This window comes from Hermetia illucens, chromosome 4 (assembly GCF_905115235.1).
Source record: "Hermetia illucens chromosome 4, iHerIll2.2.curated.20191125, whole genome shotgun sequence".
NCBI classification, from domain to species: Eukaryota; Metazoa; Arthropoda; class Insecta; order Diptera; family Stratiomyidae; genus Hermetia; species Hermetia illucens.
In genome coordinates, this window is record NC_051852.1 from 155,949,340 (window position 1) to 155,967,336 (window position 17,997).

The 17,997-nt window shown below is 44.5% G+C and overlaps 1 protein-coding gene across 4 annotated transcripts in view; it reads right to left on the reverse strand.

The window, feature by feature from the left end:
- LOC119655119 (calbindin-32) overlaps positions 1 to 17,997 on the reverse strand; it is a 356,244-nt gene that overhangs the window by 243,609 nt on the left and 94,638 nt on the right. The gene's annotated exons all lie outside the window — the stretch shown is intronic.

Sequence of the window (17,997 nt, forward strand, 5' to 3'; positions counted from 1 at the left end):
TAATGACGGCAAAGACTTTTCATCCTTTTTGTGTTCGCCGGCAAACAGTAGCTTCCATCCGGCTTGTGGGCATTACTAGCGCTCGGGGGAAGAGATTTTAGGATGTGTAATCTAATCTGGGTAACATGTTTGAATGGTTGTAGGCTCTTGAATTAAAGGGAAAGAAGCCTCATAAATTTAGTTCCCTTCCTAAGCTTTTAGTCTGTTTGATAAATCTGAGCATTTCATTCCACGCCCTTGGTAGAGGAAAATGAGATAATATCTACGGTGGAAGGACTATTAACTTATCACTTTAAATAAAAGATGGCTTTTATTATCCAATTTCTTTTTGACTTATGTCTGGAAGAATGGTTCACAAGATACTTAGTACCGTGTTTGTTATCGACGATATGAGCTGTCCCTTTAAAATTTCGAATATCGGAGTATACGTGAAAGGATGGTAATGGATGTCCTTGACTATCTGCAGCACAACGTTTGATGTAAGAAGGAGGTTTTTTCCTATGCATTACAATGCGCATCGTGATACCTGGACCGTATCTAGCAGCTTTTATTAAGACTGCGATATTCTGTGTGTGTGCCTCCCCTCTGAAGCTTTGTTTTAGAAATATAGGAATTGGGGTTGAATTTTGAAAACTGATCCTTTCAAAATACTTTTCCTGTTCAGTTGTATGCTGTAGATCTCTTTCCGTTCGCGGTACTATAGCCCAAATCTATCCGCAAACGGAAGAGGATGGCTTGGCAGAAAGGAACTTCAGCCACTAAGGAGGCTGGATTCTGCCTGTCAGAACCTTCTGCTCCACCCTTACTTGGAGGAGCGGAAGAAAGGGAAGCGTGTGATGTACTACTGGTTTAACGCTGGTGTATGGAAATGGACCCAAGCGGACCGGACATCGTGAACTTGGAAAGGCCCCAAGCCGGCGGTAGAAGACGGCACTGCGAAGGAAGAAGATGAAGCGCCTTGGGAATGAGGACATGGACGTGCCTGTACCAATAGGCGCGAGAAATCGGATGCAAGGAAGCGGAATCAGCGGAAGGTGGGGATAAACTCGTTACCCCGGTGAGATCCACACCAGACTCTTCTGTGAGCAGTAATGCGCGCAGGAAGCGTAAGACTAATACATCTGTTGTGGCCCACATCTATGCGCCCTGCGGTGATTAGAACCGGTGTGCCGGGAGGTGATCAAATCATCGAGGGAGATCTCAATGAAACTGGTCCCTTCCATAGGTATACGTACACGAAAGCGGGAAGGAAGAGGACGTGTGCGCAAGCTGAAGCCTCAGTTCTGACTGCTGCCGTAGGAGTTTCCTCCAAGGACGGCAAGATGTCAGGCGGATAATTCACCATCCCCGGGGATGCCTGTGGGAAAAAATGCTGAAGCCTGGAACGAAGTCAAGATTTAACAATCAATTTTTTCGCGATGGGTTTCCCCTTTTGGATGCACTGAGTTCTGGCAGTCGGCCCAAGTTCACTATTGTCGGCAAAACATGTTGGTTGGTTGGACATCATCCGTATGTTGGGTGAACACAACGCGGGCGTGGACTTCGGGCACTGGAGAGTAAAGTTCATGAATACCAGGAAGGAGTAATCTATAAACGTGGAGGGTTTCAGCTTGGTATTCGAACTAGAGTAAAAGAGTCTGAATGTGCTCAGGGAAAGTCACCATATGGTGTATGGTATTAGGAAACGGTATCTCCATTTTGAGAGCGAAGTACAATGACGGTTTTCGACTCACATAATATCGAGCAAATTGCATCATCTTAGGTGCGCTCCCCAACAATGGGGCTGTTCGCTGAGGATAGTGCCTACACTGACGGAACCCAAGTATGGGGGTTCACACGGATCAGGCGAAAGAAGGGGAAGCCAGAGACTTGAACGGAACTGACTCGATGCCAGTTCGAGTGATCGAATCTATGCAAACAGGACACCTCAAACTAGTAAAGGTGTTAAGTCGAAAGCGGATGAGCTGAGACCTTTCATCAATGAGGACATGGGAACTGCAGTAAGTCCCAGTGAGGTTTTTCTCAGAAAAATCAAACACCTCTGGCAGTAGGTGTGTCTGAAACCCCGTCACGCGTGGACCGCGGTATACGCTTCTAACAGTTTTTCCATTTCCATTAGCCTAAGTTTATGCCGAAAAATATAAAGATTGGTCAAATTAACCTACAACATGTCAAAGCCTTCTTCTATCTGCTGGTAGCAAGGTTGACAATGCTGCACGACTGCCTTTACATTTTTCTGGTGCAAGAGCCATGGGTTCGATTTAATAGAGCTGTGGCACCGGATCAGTAAAAGGGGCTAGGATCTCCTACGATGAACGATCCATAAGAGCGAGAGCTTGTGTCCTGATGTCGAGACGAGTAGAGCCAACTATGCTGAGACAGTTCTGTTCCCAGGACTTAGTTACGGTCATTGTATAATACCAGATTAATGGCGACATTTACCCTATGATTCTTAGCTTCTTCACCAACGCAAGAACTAAGGGATCTGGTAGCGTACGCAGAATCCGAGACCACTTGATTCTGACTCTTAATAGGTTGCGATGCAAATTTTCAAAATATTTGTTGGGGCAGTAGCAAATGCAATCCAAGAGGAGGGAAACTATTTGATTTTATTACTTCAGCTGGTCTCATGACTGCAAACGTAGAATGCGCCCCTACGTTCGTGTGACCGAGAAGAAGTGAAGTAATTGACCTAACGATCTGTACTTCAAAATTGTTAGAATTGATTACAGACTGGCGGTTGCTAGACGAAGTCTCACTGTGATATCACTGATACCTAGAATTCAATCTGACTATTGCGGGCGAACAGTCTGCAATACAAAGACGGAATCCTGGGAAAACCGATTGGACAAAGTTCAATGAACTTCCTGACGATAAAGTACAGCACCCTAGGCGACTAAGGACTGCTTTGGCGCTGGAACTTTGTACTGCACACTTTTAGAGTGCTATAAAGAGGCTTGCCCTATTTTCCGAGGCGAAAACAGCAAGGTGAATTGGAAAACTGCGAAAGCAGTTGTTACCTATGAAAAGGCACTTGGCATGGATGGGATCTATTCAGCAACACTAAAGGAGGGTATGGGGTACTTAGAGTGATTGCTAAGGAATATTTTTTTAGCAAGTCTTGCTTTGGGCCATGTGCCTACCTCTTGGCAGAAGGTTAAGGTAGTCTTCATACCGGAGTCAGGGAAAGATGACTATTCTAATCCAAAAAACTTCAGACAGATCAGCTTTACTTCATTCTTGCTGAAAGATTTTTGAGAGACTGGTTGAGCGTCACATTCGTGGGAAGGCACGTAGGTCGCACCCACTTAATGGAAACTAACATGCTTACCAGCGTGGAAAGTTCTGTGAGTGCTCTTCATACGTTGGTTCCAAAAAAGAGGATGTAACTCTGAAACTGGGGGTGTTCGTGGACTTTGAAGGGGCATTCAACTGTGCGCCTTTTCAAAAACTTAAGGACAGAAAGCGCTGATGGACATCCTGCCGATATAGCGACTGTATCCTCGAATTCAAAAGACGAACAGCCTATTTAGTGTTAGATAGATTAGTTGTGGGAGACAAGGAGCTTGAATAATTTTTCGGATGCCTCTATCGAGAGTGGACATTGTCACGAAGGCTTCTGGTTATTGGTCCTTGATTCCTTCGATATCTTCGCCCATCGCGTAAGCAGGTTGGAGTCAATGGATGGATACTGTGATGATACGTCCGGAAATTTCAACTTTAAAGACCTTATCCGTTCTGCTGATCACCCGATATGGACCTGATCCGGAAATTCCAATATTTTTTTGGACCATCGCTAAGAATGAAGACATGGGTTGTTGTCGCCGGATCTTTCAATAGATGATTCTCTCTCTCTTTCTCTCATTGACTATACGTAAAATTTGGAAATGCTGCCTTAACTCGTAGGCAAAGACAGACGTGTAAACCTGGTCAATGTTGGATTGTATCGCGAAAATATCGCTGACCATACGCCATTGTCACGAGTTCTTCTCGCTAAGGTGTGTTGAGTAGCACAACAGGTAATGTTTCCGTCCAGCGGCTATTGTGGCATCGTATTGCTGCTTCGCATATGGGTCACAGATTCGACTGGTGGTGTCGCAATATGGGTTGCGGTCGACAGGCCACACAATGTATTGCAAGTCAGGCAGCCAGTGGCTTTGTCTGAGCAAAAATAAATGATGTATATGTATGCAGCTGCTACGCCCCATCAAGTATGACTGTCTGAATTCGAAAAATTCCTGATAAACTTTTTCTCGACGCAAGGGACGAAGTCTGAAGGTGATTGCTCTTGATTTCAACGATTGGGCCCTAGAGTGGGGTAGCAGAGAATCAAATGCCAGAGGGCGCAGTTTATTAGAAGCTTTTGCGCAGATAGACATAGTTTTGGCTAACGAAGGTGCTGTAAACAATTTTCAAAGGAGGGGGGGGGGGGGGTAAGGTTCGATAGTAAATCTGACCTTTTTCAGCCTTGGGCTGGCGCGTGGTATGTCCTAGTGCGTCAGCGAACGATACGCCCATAGCAGTCACCAGGTAATCTTCTTTCAGGTATGTGTCGAGCCACGGGGCAAAAGTCCGTCATGCCCGAAACCGAGAAAGATTTCAGGCTGGTCTGCAAAAGCTTTGGACGAGCAGACCTTCATAGAGGTGTGGTTAGATCAATCGGATAAAGCAGGCGCCTTTACGGACGAGCTCAGAGAGCGGATGGTAGAGTCAATCAGGACAAAAAGGGTGCCCCTATAAGGCAGCCCGCAAAACTGTCAAGCTCACCATCCGGTGAAGCAAGAGAAAATGCTTTAAGCTCTGCTCAGAAGCGGACGTAAACCCGTGGGGCAGTGCTTATAGAATCATGATGTGACCATTCAGAGGCCGTTCATCTCCGCAGATCACGTGTCCTATCCTTTTACTGAATCATCTAGGGGTTATTCCCCCAGCAAGAGGAGGGCACCGACACAATCCACCCACCTCTGAATGTGACGGCGATTCCTCCAATCACCAGAGACGAGCCGCTGGAGATCTGCGGTAGAATAGGAGACACTGAAGCTTCAGGCCTGGACGGGGTACCGAATAAGGCCCTGAAGCTTGCCGTGAAGTCCACACCGAAAATGTTCGCTGAGTTGTTCGAAGCGTGCATGTCCCAGGGAATATTTCCAGCGGCATTAGAACCCCAGAAGTTGGTACTTCTGCCTAATCCTGGTAAACCTCCAAGTGAATCACCCTCATACAGACCCATATGTCCTTTGGACACTGTGGGAAAATGTTAGAGCGGGTAATCTATTATATATTACTCCTTGTTGTTGATAGCCAAGGCGGCCTTTCAGATCGGCAGTATGGGTTCCCTAAAGTTCCCTAAAGGTTCCCTAAAAGGAGTATGTTGTTTACGCGGGTGTCCCGCATTGCTCCGTATTGGGCCCACTACTGTGGAACATAATGTACAACGATGTATTTAATCTTCCGAGGGAAGCCACGATGGTGGATTACGCTGACGACATAGCGCTGGTTATACGAAGACGCTGAGTTACACTCAGGCAAGGCAATCAGGCCAGTTAAAAGTTGGCTAGAGAGCTTTGGTCTGACACTTCCGGAAGGAAAAACAGAAGGGGTCCTCATCACTAAGCGCCGGAAGAAAAATAACGCCTGTATTAGAATCCGAAATCATATCATCACCTCCAAGCCGACCATCAAATACATGTGCATTATGTTTGACAAATCATCAAATGCAAGTATTGCCCTAATAAGGATGATGCCGAATGTGGAAGGGCTACAGTACACCTCTAGCTAACTTATAGCCAGGGCAGTAACCTCAATCATGCTCTATGCGACCTCCGTTTGGAGGGAAGCGTTGCGGATATCAGTTAACGCTAACAAACTGAGTGCAGTTTACAGGAGGTCAGCCCTAAGGGTATCCTCTGCCTTCGGGACTGTCTCAGATGATGCAGCATTTTTCATCTCTGGAATGTTTGGGAGTAGGGTAGTGAACGCACAGAGTGTTGGACTCCCGCAGTAGTACGCTGTTGGACTACCAACTAAACACCTCCCTGTCATCAGAGAACTAGCCTGGAACCGTTCAACACATTACTTCGGGCTAGCCTTCCCGAACTCCTGGCTTTGGGACTCTTCAAGTCAGGGAATTTCTATCATCAGGGGGGGGGGGGCGGAGTGCTCAGTTCAGGGAACCTCTTACTGTGCGATTCCTCCGCCGGTCGAGTTAAATCTTCTTCGCAATAAGAAGAGCCCGAATATAATGTGCAATCCGATTCCAGTTGCCAGCGCTGCTAAGCATCTCTCTGACAATGTTGTCTGGAGAGAGCTCCCCTGTGTCTGCATAAAGCTGCTGACGAAAGGCGTCTTATCTCTCGCAAGAGAAAAAGGTGAGTTTAACGTCATCGGCCACTTCATTACAGAACACACAATCAGGAGATCGCGCCTTCTCAATTCTGTGCAGGTAAGACTGAAAACCTTCATGCCTGCTTAGAAGTTGGGTAAAGAAGTAATCAATCTCACCGTGCGTTCGATTCAACCACGTGTCTAAATTGTCGATAAGCTGCACAGTCCATCTGCTCCTTGGCTCATTTGCCAAGAGAGTTGCCACTCGGTAAGGGTGCGTTGACGTTCTTCACGCGCAACCACCTCTTTACCCTTCTTTGCAAGGAGGGCAACCGGGATCACTCCCGCCATCACCATCATTCAGAAATGATGCGATAAGCAGACGCTCCCCGCGTCTGCACTTGAGCAAGACGCTTACGATGACCTCCGAGCCATAGCCTCAATATCCGCAAGAAATAGCTTGGCACGTGGAATGAGTTTTCTAAGGTGCTTAGTATACCTGTCCATCTTACGGAATTGAAGGCATTTCAGACATCTAGCGTTATGAGGAGTACTATCCGTCGAGATAGACGGCTGTGTGTCTCGGCTCGATGAACCGCATCTATGACCTCCATAATAGTATCTACTGTGGATCTCTCTGTTCTGAACCCGAACTGTCTTGGGGGTAAGTCCCCGGCAGCGTGGATCACTTCCGCGAGTTTACTCGTGATGAGCTTCTGGAGCTCTTCCCCGGCCGTGTCAAGCATACAGAGCGGTTGGTATGCAGACGGGAGCTCCGGGTCTCCTTTACCCTTGCTGATCAGCGCGAGTCTAGCCACTCTCCAGCGACAAGAAAAACACCCTTCAGTAAGTAAGCGTTGAACGCCTCAATTAGTTTGTAAACTTGTCCCGGGATTCCATCAGGACCTGCCGCCTTCTTATTTTTCGTAGTGAGAACAGGTTTTTCAAGCTCTCTCATTGTGAAGGGTCTATGCGGTCGGTACTTAGTATGCAGGGCCTCCGCAGAGCCCGAATTTTCGGGGTGACAAGCTTATAGCCAAGTCCCCACGGGTCTTTTTTCACGTCGTTGACAAGGTTCTGCTAGCCGCTTTTTTTATAACGCTGCGGAGTCTCTTCTTTGCTGGTCTATACTGTGCGTTTATGGGGCACGCTTCATCGTTGGCTTGCAAACATTGTGGAATGATGCCTACTGGTATCTTGGCAGATGAGATTGCGAACATATACAATGCGAAAGCAATCTTTTCCTAATCGCAGACGAAGGACGCTGAGAGATTCATAAATAGATGGCAAGTTCGGTAGGAACGCTACTGCCATCAAGGAGTGTTTGGAGAGACGGCGAGATTAATCATAATCTCATCTAGTTTCTCACAGGGCACGGGTGATATTGCCAATACCTGCACAGGTTTAAATTGGAGACCTCACCCGACTGTCCAAATTGCGATGGAGTCCCAGACATGTATTCTTCCACTTTCCGAGATTTGTGGAAGAAAGAAGGAATCTAGAGGAGACTCTAGCAGAGGTGCTGTTACCAGAAAATCTGGTGGCTACGCAATACATTTTACATTAAAGCGTTTAAATTAATTGTACGTGTTAGGAAATTAGGCGGGATTTAGTATGCAAGTCTGAGCCAGTGTTCAACAAAAGGAGAGAACAATGGATCAGAAGCTAAAAAATCTTCTCCAATTAACTCGTAGACAACCTCAACTGTACAAAACAGTGTTAAATATGCATAAAGAATTCTAAACCACTAAAAATATTTCAATTCAAGTTAACGATAAACATCATTCGCATTCATAAAAAGGACTTAACAGTGCAAAACTTTCCCTGAAATCTGTTCCAGAATATCTCATCTAAACTTTACTCCAAACATCCTAAAAAACAATTCCGGGGAAAACTTTTATTAAATCGACATCTGCATCTCTCTTAAACTCATAAAAATGCTAGTCAGTTGGCGGAAATACAGAAAACTGTCGTAGTTGTTTTCTGCTACGTCGAGTCCTTTGGTAAATCTACGAAAATATTTTTTTCATATGCAAAAATCAGCTTCATCTATCTGAACAATATTTCTTCCTATTTCAAACCATAAAGTATTCCGTTTTTGCATTTGTGTGGCTACTTCGGTACACTTGTATCCTTCTATGGATGTGCAGGGATGTTTCCTGCAGGGTTTTTTTCCTGTTCAGAAAAAAAGCTTAAATCAAAGCCGTACCTGGTTGCAGGATGCAGATGGTATTGTGAATTTTAAGCACAAGGATGAGATGAAAGTTTTAATGTGCATGTGGGTGGGGTGGAGCAAGATTGCTGGCAGGAAGATAAATACAAGGAGTTGAAAGCAGTGACAGAGTGTACAATAAGAATTGCTAAGGGATACTAGGCAAAATCTACCCTTTCACAGTTGGGATATGAATTCTAGAGTCCAAAATCGCATTGCCTTGGTCCTGAAATCGCTTAAAGCTTCTCCGCAGTAGATGAAGTTTTTGGTCAATTAAAGAAATGTGGTGTCATCTCTAACAATACGAGTACTTTCTAGGAACTTCAAATAAAGAAAGTCCTTTTGTTTGTTTTGTCCGCAGCGTAAGTCCTGGTGAAAAATATAAAAGTGACAACAATCAGGGATACTGAAATTCCTATTCCTATTCCAACTAGTAGTTAATTTACCCACAAACTGTCGCCGCTTTTACACCTCAAAGGACATGAAAGCAAACATGATGCATCAAGGACACAGAAATGATTCTTCCATTATTCGTTGGTATATTTCATCTTTGTGAATAAAGGAATACCCGTAGCATTTCAAAAGAGAAACCTTTTGCTCCACTACAATATTGACTGCAATATTATATTCTCATTACTAAGGGTTTACATTGAGCATCTAAATTAGTATCATGCAGAGGAGCTTTGGTTCTGCAGGATACCTTGCAGCCATTTTAATTTAAATACCTTTCTTATTTGCTGGAATTTAATGCTTTCCTTATGACTATTTTAATGACAGTAGGACTTCCGCTAGCAATGCCTGATAACATCAGAAGCTGGTGTCCTTTAGGGGGCGAAGGTAACCTTGTCTTGCTGATAATGAGAATAACCCCATTTCAACTGAATACTTCACTCCGGTAGAGTAATTTGACCGCGTTGGGACATGTAAAAGGAAGTTGGCCGCACAATATAACTTCTCTTCTAGGCCATATGCAAACATGGTTTTATCTTATTCTGACCACACTTCGGTCCCTACCCGCACATATATCAATAAAACTTTTATTGTTGGTGAAAATACTTTCAGAATATCCTGAGCAGATGTAGATATAATTTTATGGTACTTTATGTTAAATGCATAAGGATACGTACATACACAGATTGTTCATATGGCGACCATGGTAGAGACGGAATTTTCAGTTGGAGTATTTTGATGTTTAAAGTACTTTATTCCATGGAGGACATCTTGAAGCAACACCCTCTTTATGTCTAGGAAAATATACATTGAAAAGGACTTCCTTGTAAGGACATCAACACACAGGAGTCTTTGAGGCTGCAATTTAAATAATTGCCGGATTTCCTGACCAGCAGATTTGAACTTTATGGTTAGTAAAATGTAATTTGTTTTCTACATTTGGCAGTTATATAAGAGGTCGTTAGAAGTTGATAAATATTACAAATAATTCCTGAGTTAAGTGACCCTAATTCTGTTTAGAAAGATTCAAGGAATTCTCCAGATAATTAGTCGGAAGCTACCAATGCAATGTCATGGCATTTAAGTAAAACTTTATATTTTTTCACCCTTCATTGGGAAAGCAATAGTATTTGAATTATGTGTCAACTGACAAAAACGGGATATGGATGGGGCATAATGGTCACGTGGAAAGAAAGTTAATAGGGAGAAAGTTCACATTTCAAAACTATGCCCCCATGCAAGCCGTCACTCTATACGCGGTATAAGTTCTGAGAACGAGACCGGTTACACTTCTCGAGGTACACATATTCAGCCCTCACTCCCCTATATGTCACTCAGCATCAGAAATAAGATCAATTTCGAAAAGTACTAATCGATCCCTTTCATTTGATACCCTACTTGGCCATATTCTACAAAAAAAAATGTACACCCCCCTTTTCACATTTATGGGGAGCCTGCCCTCAAACTCCGCACAAAACGATGCTACTTTTTGAATGTAAATGGACTCACAGACCACGTGTTCTCACCGAATTTGGTGAAACTGGCTTCAGCCGTTTCGGATAAATCTAGTATGGCAGATAGACTAACAAGTAGACAGACGCATAGGTAGATAGTGAGCAACATCGATAGGACCACTCAAAAGTGGTCGTTGAACACACAAGTTCATCCCTACCATCAACGAAAAAAAAAATGGGCTTCCAATATCTGAATAGGGGCGACCTGGACACCTCACCTGATTGTCCAAACTGAGATGGCGTCCAAGAGGACCTACTGCACGTATTCTTCTCATACCCGAGATTCATGGAAGAAAGGAGGAACTTAGAGAAAACTCTAGGTGAAATTCTATCACTGGAAATTGCACTTGTACGCGGAATGGTACCTTGCCAGGAGGAATGGGATGAAAGAGGTGAGAAAGGCGCGACTACGATCATCGGCAAATGGAAGAAGATCCAGCTAAAGTAAGCTAACTCTGCCACGTGATATAATACCTAAAGGTGGTACCACGGAGTAGGGTGGTAATCGGGGATGATTTTAGTTGGTAGAAATCACAAACACTGGCGTGCCTAGACCAGTCTCTTTTGAAAATTTCCGCCTTCTTAAAAAAAGGCAGATTTTTTTTCACAAAAACACCTTTAAAATAACAACCCTCCTTATACTTGGACAACATCACCATGGGGAACTACGTGATACTACATACAGTCCGATGAAAAAGAACATTGGACATCTCCTAAGAAAGGCAGAGTCCCAATACAGGATATAATCGTGGACATCGAAGCGGTCGCCCAACACATGATAAGAAAACGATGAGAAAAGGTTTAGCCAAAATTGTACTAGGTAATGCAAAGCATAACAGGACCACAACCCGGAATAAAGAGACCGTCATCGTTCAGAGCCTCAGGGAAAAGGCGGTGTACTACATAAATGTAGACAAGAGAAATGCGATTATGATCATGGACAAGGCGTCATTATAAGTTGAATAACGCAAACTTCCATGACTTGAGGTAAGATCCCCAACCTGAGTCGATAAATTGGGTTGAAAAGACAATCAAGGAATGCGAAGACATCATTCAAAGTCTTTTAGCTGTGCGAATGTCTAATTCGACCCTTCTAAGGATCAGATGCCTGCATGAAATCCATAAGCCTGAGAAATTAATGAGGGAGATAATCGCTGCAACAAACTCACCAACTCCGATACTGGCTAAATGGGTAATAGCAAGACTAACCTGTTTGAAACTTGAAAGTAAATACACGGTGAAAGACGAAGAAGACCTTATTGGACGAATTCACTGAAATTGAAAGGAAGTAGCAAGCGGACGTAGATGTTAGTATACTTCCATGTAAAACCTCTGTTAGCCAACATCCCTGTAAAAGATGCGCTGTCCTTCTGGGAAGAAGGCAGAACTCCTGAAGAGGAAAGAAGGTTTGTCTGAACGGAAAAAAATGGTTCGCCAATATATGAAATTGCTCCCCCCCCCCCCCTGCGAGCGAAGCCTTTTTCACTTTCAGGCGAAGATTTTACAAGACAACCTCAGAAGTCCCCCCTTTTCCACTAGTTAGCAAAATATGAATGGGCATAATCAAGGGGAAGATAAAAAAGGATGGTACAATTCCTCCATTCTGGGTATACCTAATAAGCAAACATAAGCAAACGAAACGGCTATATAGACTAATTCTGTGGTATGACCTTCTACGTCAAATACCTATCGTTGTAACGCCTGCTGTGGTACCACGCTATCTGATGCAATTGAACTGCTCGGTTCAATATATAGTCTTAAAGTCACCATCTAATCTGCCTCCTCAAGCTGCCGCTTCATCTAGCGCTAGCGTAGTCTCGGTTTTTGAAACGGCGCTGTCTGGTTCTGCCATTACTGCACCTAGGCGCCATACCTGAGTCACCCCGGTTGACTAGGCCCGTCTTTATCTACCACGCGTTGTTCCTGTGGATCTTTAAAAGGTCGCACCAGCCCGACGATGTTCGCAAGCAACTTAATAATCGCCCTCCAACCGAGGGACATGTTCCCTACGCAGCTCTGATGATTGTCGTACTGTCGCTTCATTAGCACCACCGCAAGCTTCCTTCTGCACATCATCATGTCGCCCGAGCGGTCCCCTGCTGAACGTTGCCTCACCACCGGAACAGCTGTTCGTTTCGAGGCTAAGGTACTCCACCACTTCCGATGAAATTCTAGCCTACATCAGAAGCAACGTCAACTCAACTCTGTCATCTCTCCCATGCGTGAAGCTGACGAAGGATGGCTCTCTTGGCCGAGTGGTAGTTTCTTTTAAAGTCACATGTCCTCACGACTTCTATGCTATCGTCAAATCTTCCTTTTGGCCGCAACGGGTTTTCGTGAAGCTTTATCAGGGGATTCGTCCGGCTGTCTTGCCGAACTTGTAAGAATGTAAGAAGTCTAATGACCAAGTTGTCTGATTTCAAGCTGTCAGTCGAATTTGTTATAAGTATAAGTTCGAATTTGATATAAGGGCCGAACAACACCTAGTGATCACTTCCGTCACCCTATTTCCAGAGCAGAAGTGAGGCAGCGTCTGATGAAAAACCTATGCTCTGAACGAAACCGTTGTCTATTTTTGTATAAATTTGAGAATAGCCTAGAATAGAGGGATCTGTGGACCAGAAAGAAAGAAAGTTTCTTTCTTTGGTCCGGTCTGCCTTCAAATGGATGGCGGACCACGGACTTCCTCGCATCTTTAAATACAAACTTACACTGAAATCAACCTAGGCTAGGACCTGAGGGAGGTGAGGTACAGTAGCCACGGGGCACATACCAAGTATTCTTCCTTCCGAAAGGGGATAAAAAGCAGTCCGAAATCTTTGAGATCGATTTGTCCGGTATCTTTTATACTGAAAACAGTGACGAGGGTCCTGGACAAGTGGACATCGTATTCATCCGTATAATGGAGGGAGAAACATGCTAGCCTTCAAGAAGAGCAAATTATTAGAAAGCAGAGAAGTAGTAGTACCAATAGGTAACATCCCTATTGTCATGAACACAACGCAAGATTAGCTACAGGGTTAATGTGGAGTCTAGTAATGGAGAGCAGCTAACAAATTCTGCAATAAAGGTCCAAGGTCACGTTGTAGAGATAAATATGAAGACACCCTATGTGGCAGAATTCGGTTAGGGTTGTGAATTACTAGTTACTAGTGTAGGAACGCAGATTCGCTCATTGACAACGGCATCCCTGCCGATCCTCCTGGGATTGACTCCTCCCCATCTTCATATACAGATGCAGACACGGAGAAGAAATCCGAAAATACATGAAAGTTAAGTTTCATTTCGACTAGAAATTTCAAACACGATGGAACCATAGGGCGCACAAAATGCTTAAACCAGTAACTGGCACCAATACTGTCGGGTCCCCCATTGCTTAGGGTCGTAGAGGCCGGTGGTCTAAGTACAAAGGTTTTGGTATCTGATCTAGGCCTGCCTTAATAAGGAACTCCAGGCATCCCGGTTTTGCGCCGAGATCCACCAATTTGATATGCCGCTCCATCTCAGGCAGGGTCTGCTATGTTTCTTTATTCTACTATACATATTGCCCTTATAGACTTTCCAGGCTGGATCATTCTCACCCATGCGGATTAAGCCACCCGCCCACCGCAGCTTATTGAACCGGAATTTATTCAGAACAAAACGGTTATGGTGTCTCATTCTCATAGATTTCGTTGTTATGAAGGCTAGTGAATCGTCGATCCTCATTTAGGGGGTCAAAAATTCTTCGGAGGATTCTTCTCTCGAGCCCCGCCAAGAATTGGCAAATTGTTCTTGCTAAGGACTCAAGTCTCCGAGGAATACATAAGGATTGGCAAGATGTTCTTGTACAGTAAGAGAGAATCAATTTTTGCAAGCTGAAACAGACTCTGTTGGCTGCCAACAACCGTGCGCGGATTTCATCGTCATCGCTGTTATCGGTTCTGATTTTCGACCCTAGATAAGTAAAGCTAATAACCGTGTCAAAGCTGTAGTTTCCTATCTTTATTATTTTCGTTTGACCAGTGCGATTTGATATTGTCGGTTGGTTGGTTTTTGATGCTGTCGTTGCCATCATATATTTTGTCTTGCCTTCATTGATGTGCAGCCCAAGATTTCGCGCCAACCGCCACTTACCTGATCTGGATGAAGGCAGTTTGTACGTCCCGGGTCGTTCTTCTCATGGTGTCAATATCGTCAGCGTAGGCTAGTAGTTGGATGGACTTAAACAGGATGGTGCCTCTCGCATTTACCTCAGCATCACCGATCACATTCACAGGGGCTGATTAAAGAGGACGCATGATAGGGCATCACCTTGTCTTAGACCATTGTTGATGTTTAAAGATCTCGAGAGTGATCTTGCTGCTTTTATCTGGCCTCGCACATTGGTAAGGGTCAGCCTAGTCAGTCTTATCAATTTCGTCGGGATACTGAATTCTCTCATGGCCGTGTATAGCTTTACCCTGGCTGTTCTCTCATAGACGGCTTTAAAGTCAATGAAAAGATGGTGCAACTGATTTTCATATTCTAACAATTTTTTCATCGCTTGTCACACAGGGAAAACCTGATCTCTTGCTGATTTGCCTGGAGTGAAGCCTCCTTGGTGTGAACCAATGATGTTCTGGGCGTATTGGGCTATCCGGCCTAACAAGATTGCGGAGAATATCTTAAAAATGGTACTCAGCAACGTGATGCCCCTATAATTGCTGCACTGCTTGATATCCCCCCTTTTATGTATGAGACATATAAAACCTCGTGTCCGTCGTCAGGCATTGATTCGCTGTTCCTTACCTTGACATTAATTAATGAACCACTTGGTGTAGCCGGTCGAATCCATATTTAACCAATTCGGCTGTAATTCCATCGGCCCCAGGCGACTTATGGTTTTTAAGCCGATGAATTGCACGGACTGTTTCTTCTTTACTTGGTGGTGGCAGTGTTTGTCCGTCGTCTTGAGCTGGCAGGATCTCCAACTTGTCGATATTTTGGTTGTTCAGTAGCTCATCAAAATATTCAACCCATCGCTCCAATATGCCCATTCTGTCAGAAATCAGATTTCCCTCTTTTGCCTCGGCAGGATGAGCATCGAGGTGTATATGGTTTCATCCTGCTGACTTGTTAGTAAAATTTCTGCGCCTGGTGCGATTGCTCCCTGTACTTTTCGAGTTCACAGACCAGTTGGTTCTCCTAGGCTTCCTTTTTCCGTTTGTGAAGTCGCTTCTCCGCTCGCAGGAGTTCGTGATAAGTTTCTGTGCGTGCCCGCGTTCTTTGAGAATGCAACATTACTCGGTATGCTGAACTCTTCCGTTCCTTTGCTAGCTTACATTCATCGTCAAATCAGCCGTTCCGACTTTTTTTGCGGCTGTGGCCAAGTATGTTTGTGGCCATATTTCTGATAACGTTCTTCAGGTGATTGTGAAGATCATTTGTTGATGCTTCATCTCCAGGTCCTCTGTTGACTGCGGTTATTGCGGCATCCATTTCCCTTTTATAGGTGTCGCGGAGGGTTGTATTGTGGATGGCTTCAGTATTCACTCTCACCTGATTGTCAGAGGGGATTCTAGGTGGTATTGTTATTCGAGCTCGGAGCACCATGCCAACGAGGTAGTGATCCGAGTCTATATTGGCCCCCCTATATGTTCTGACATTCATCAAGACTGAGAGGTGGCGGCGTTCGATCAACACGTGGTCAATTTGGTTGAAAGTGGTCCCGTCTGGAGAGGCCTACATATGTTTGTGGACCGCTAATGCCCTGCTAATTGAATAGTCCGCAGTCCGTTATCATTTGTTTTTTCGTGTAAGCTATGGGAGCCAACGTATCGCCTGAATATGGGCTCCTTCCCTACTTGGCTGTTAAAATCCCCAAGTATGATTTTGATATCACATCTGGGACAGGCTTCGAGGGTTCGTTCTACTGCCTCGTAGAAGGTATCCTTCTCTGACTCTGCAGTCTCCTCCGTAGGGGCGTGAATGTTAATGAGACTTATATTTCTAAATTTGCCTCTCAAAGGTAGAGTGCATAGCCTTTCGCTTATGTTTTCAAAGCCGATAAAAGCAGGTTTCATTTTTGGCTGACTAGGGATCCTACTCCGGGCACCTGGTTTATCGGATGGCCACTGTAGTTGTAGTGACTCTTCTTCAGGAAACCGGTACTTATTCAACGCATCTCCGGTAACATTGTTACATCAGCTCTATATTGGAACAGGGTATCAGCTAACTGCTTGGCAGCTCTTGCTTTGTACAGGAAGCGCACTTTCTATAAGAAATGCTCAGAATTTTATTCTGTATTCGTTGCTGGGTTTGTCGTTTTGTTGTCAATCTAGTTCGGAGCTCCTTTTGTGGCTTCGTAAGTTCGGTTTTCCGTGTATGATTATCAGCCCTACCCCAACCCCCAACCTGGAGGACCAGTTTGTACAATTTGTCAGATTTTTGTGCGCGGGAGGCTCGTCTTCATCTTTCTCGACTGCAGCTTTTCGTTGAGGAGAGCTCCGAGCGATCACCACGTGGAAGTGGAGATAAGGTTTGGCAGTAGAGCTGTTGATGTCGGTTCAGCAGAGGTTTTCCAGGTTTTGCGGTCCATAGGGGTACCACCGTTTCGCTTTGGAACCTACAATACCGTTTGACCACACTATACCTTTGAAGGGGGCACAATTTACAATTTATTATTTTGATGTCAATTGGTATCATCATGATTTCCGACAGTGCACAAGGGGAAATATACCTTTAGGACTTTCCTTCTGCCGGCTGCACTCATTTGACGTGTGTTGCGTCTAAGGCAAAGAACATTTGCTTAAATTGGGTTTAAATAAAAAAAGCATAGCTCGCTATTCTGGCTGGAAACACTCATCTTACCTCTAACTAGCTATTGCCAATAGCGGTGAGATAATTGGGAATACCAGTTTTCGCTGAAGACCTTCACATAATGTCCTAGTCCGCGAGCTAAATATATGCTTTACGTTCAGAGTCAGCATTTGCGTGGTGTTATTGGTATGACTACCAATTTGTTGACACCAGTGGTTGGTCTCGCCTCATGTTATCATGCTGCAATATCTAAAAGACATACTGGCGTCCGCCTATAGAAGAATAGGTCGTGTCGAGTCGCATCAACTTTAGATACTATTACCAGCTTTTGCTCCTTCTATGTCACAGAAAATATCTCCATTGGCATGCACACTCCGAATAGCTTTCCTGTTTTGTCTAGATTTCATCGCCAGTTCAAGGACATTTATCGATATGTAGTCAAACCCCATAAGGTCATTGTTCCCTATTTGACTGCTTATTTCTAGCGGGTCGTCCCTACTTATTGCAGGAATTACCTTCGTGTCCATAAGTCTTTCTAAGCCGTCTTTATCAGTTTCTCGCAAAGGGAATAAACCCTGGATAACCTTCAGCAAAAGATACGGAAATTGACTGCCTCTAAGTCGTCCTAGTACAACTTGGTAAGTAGTCGCCCAGGATTTTATATCCTCTTCTGAGTAGGGTTTTTTGAAGCATTTACTTTTGGTTGGCTAAATAGTG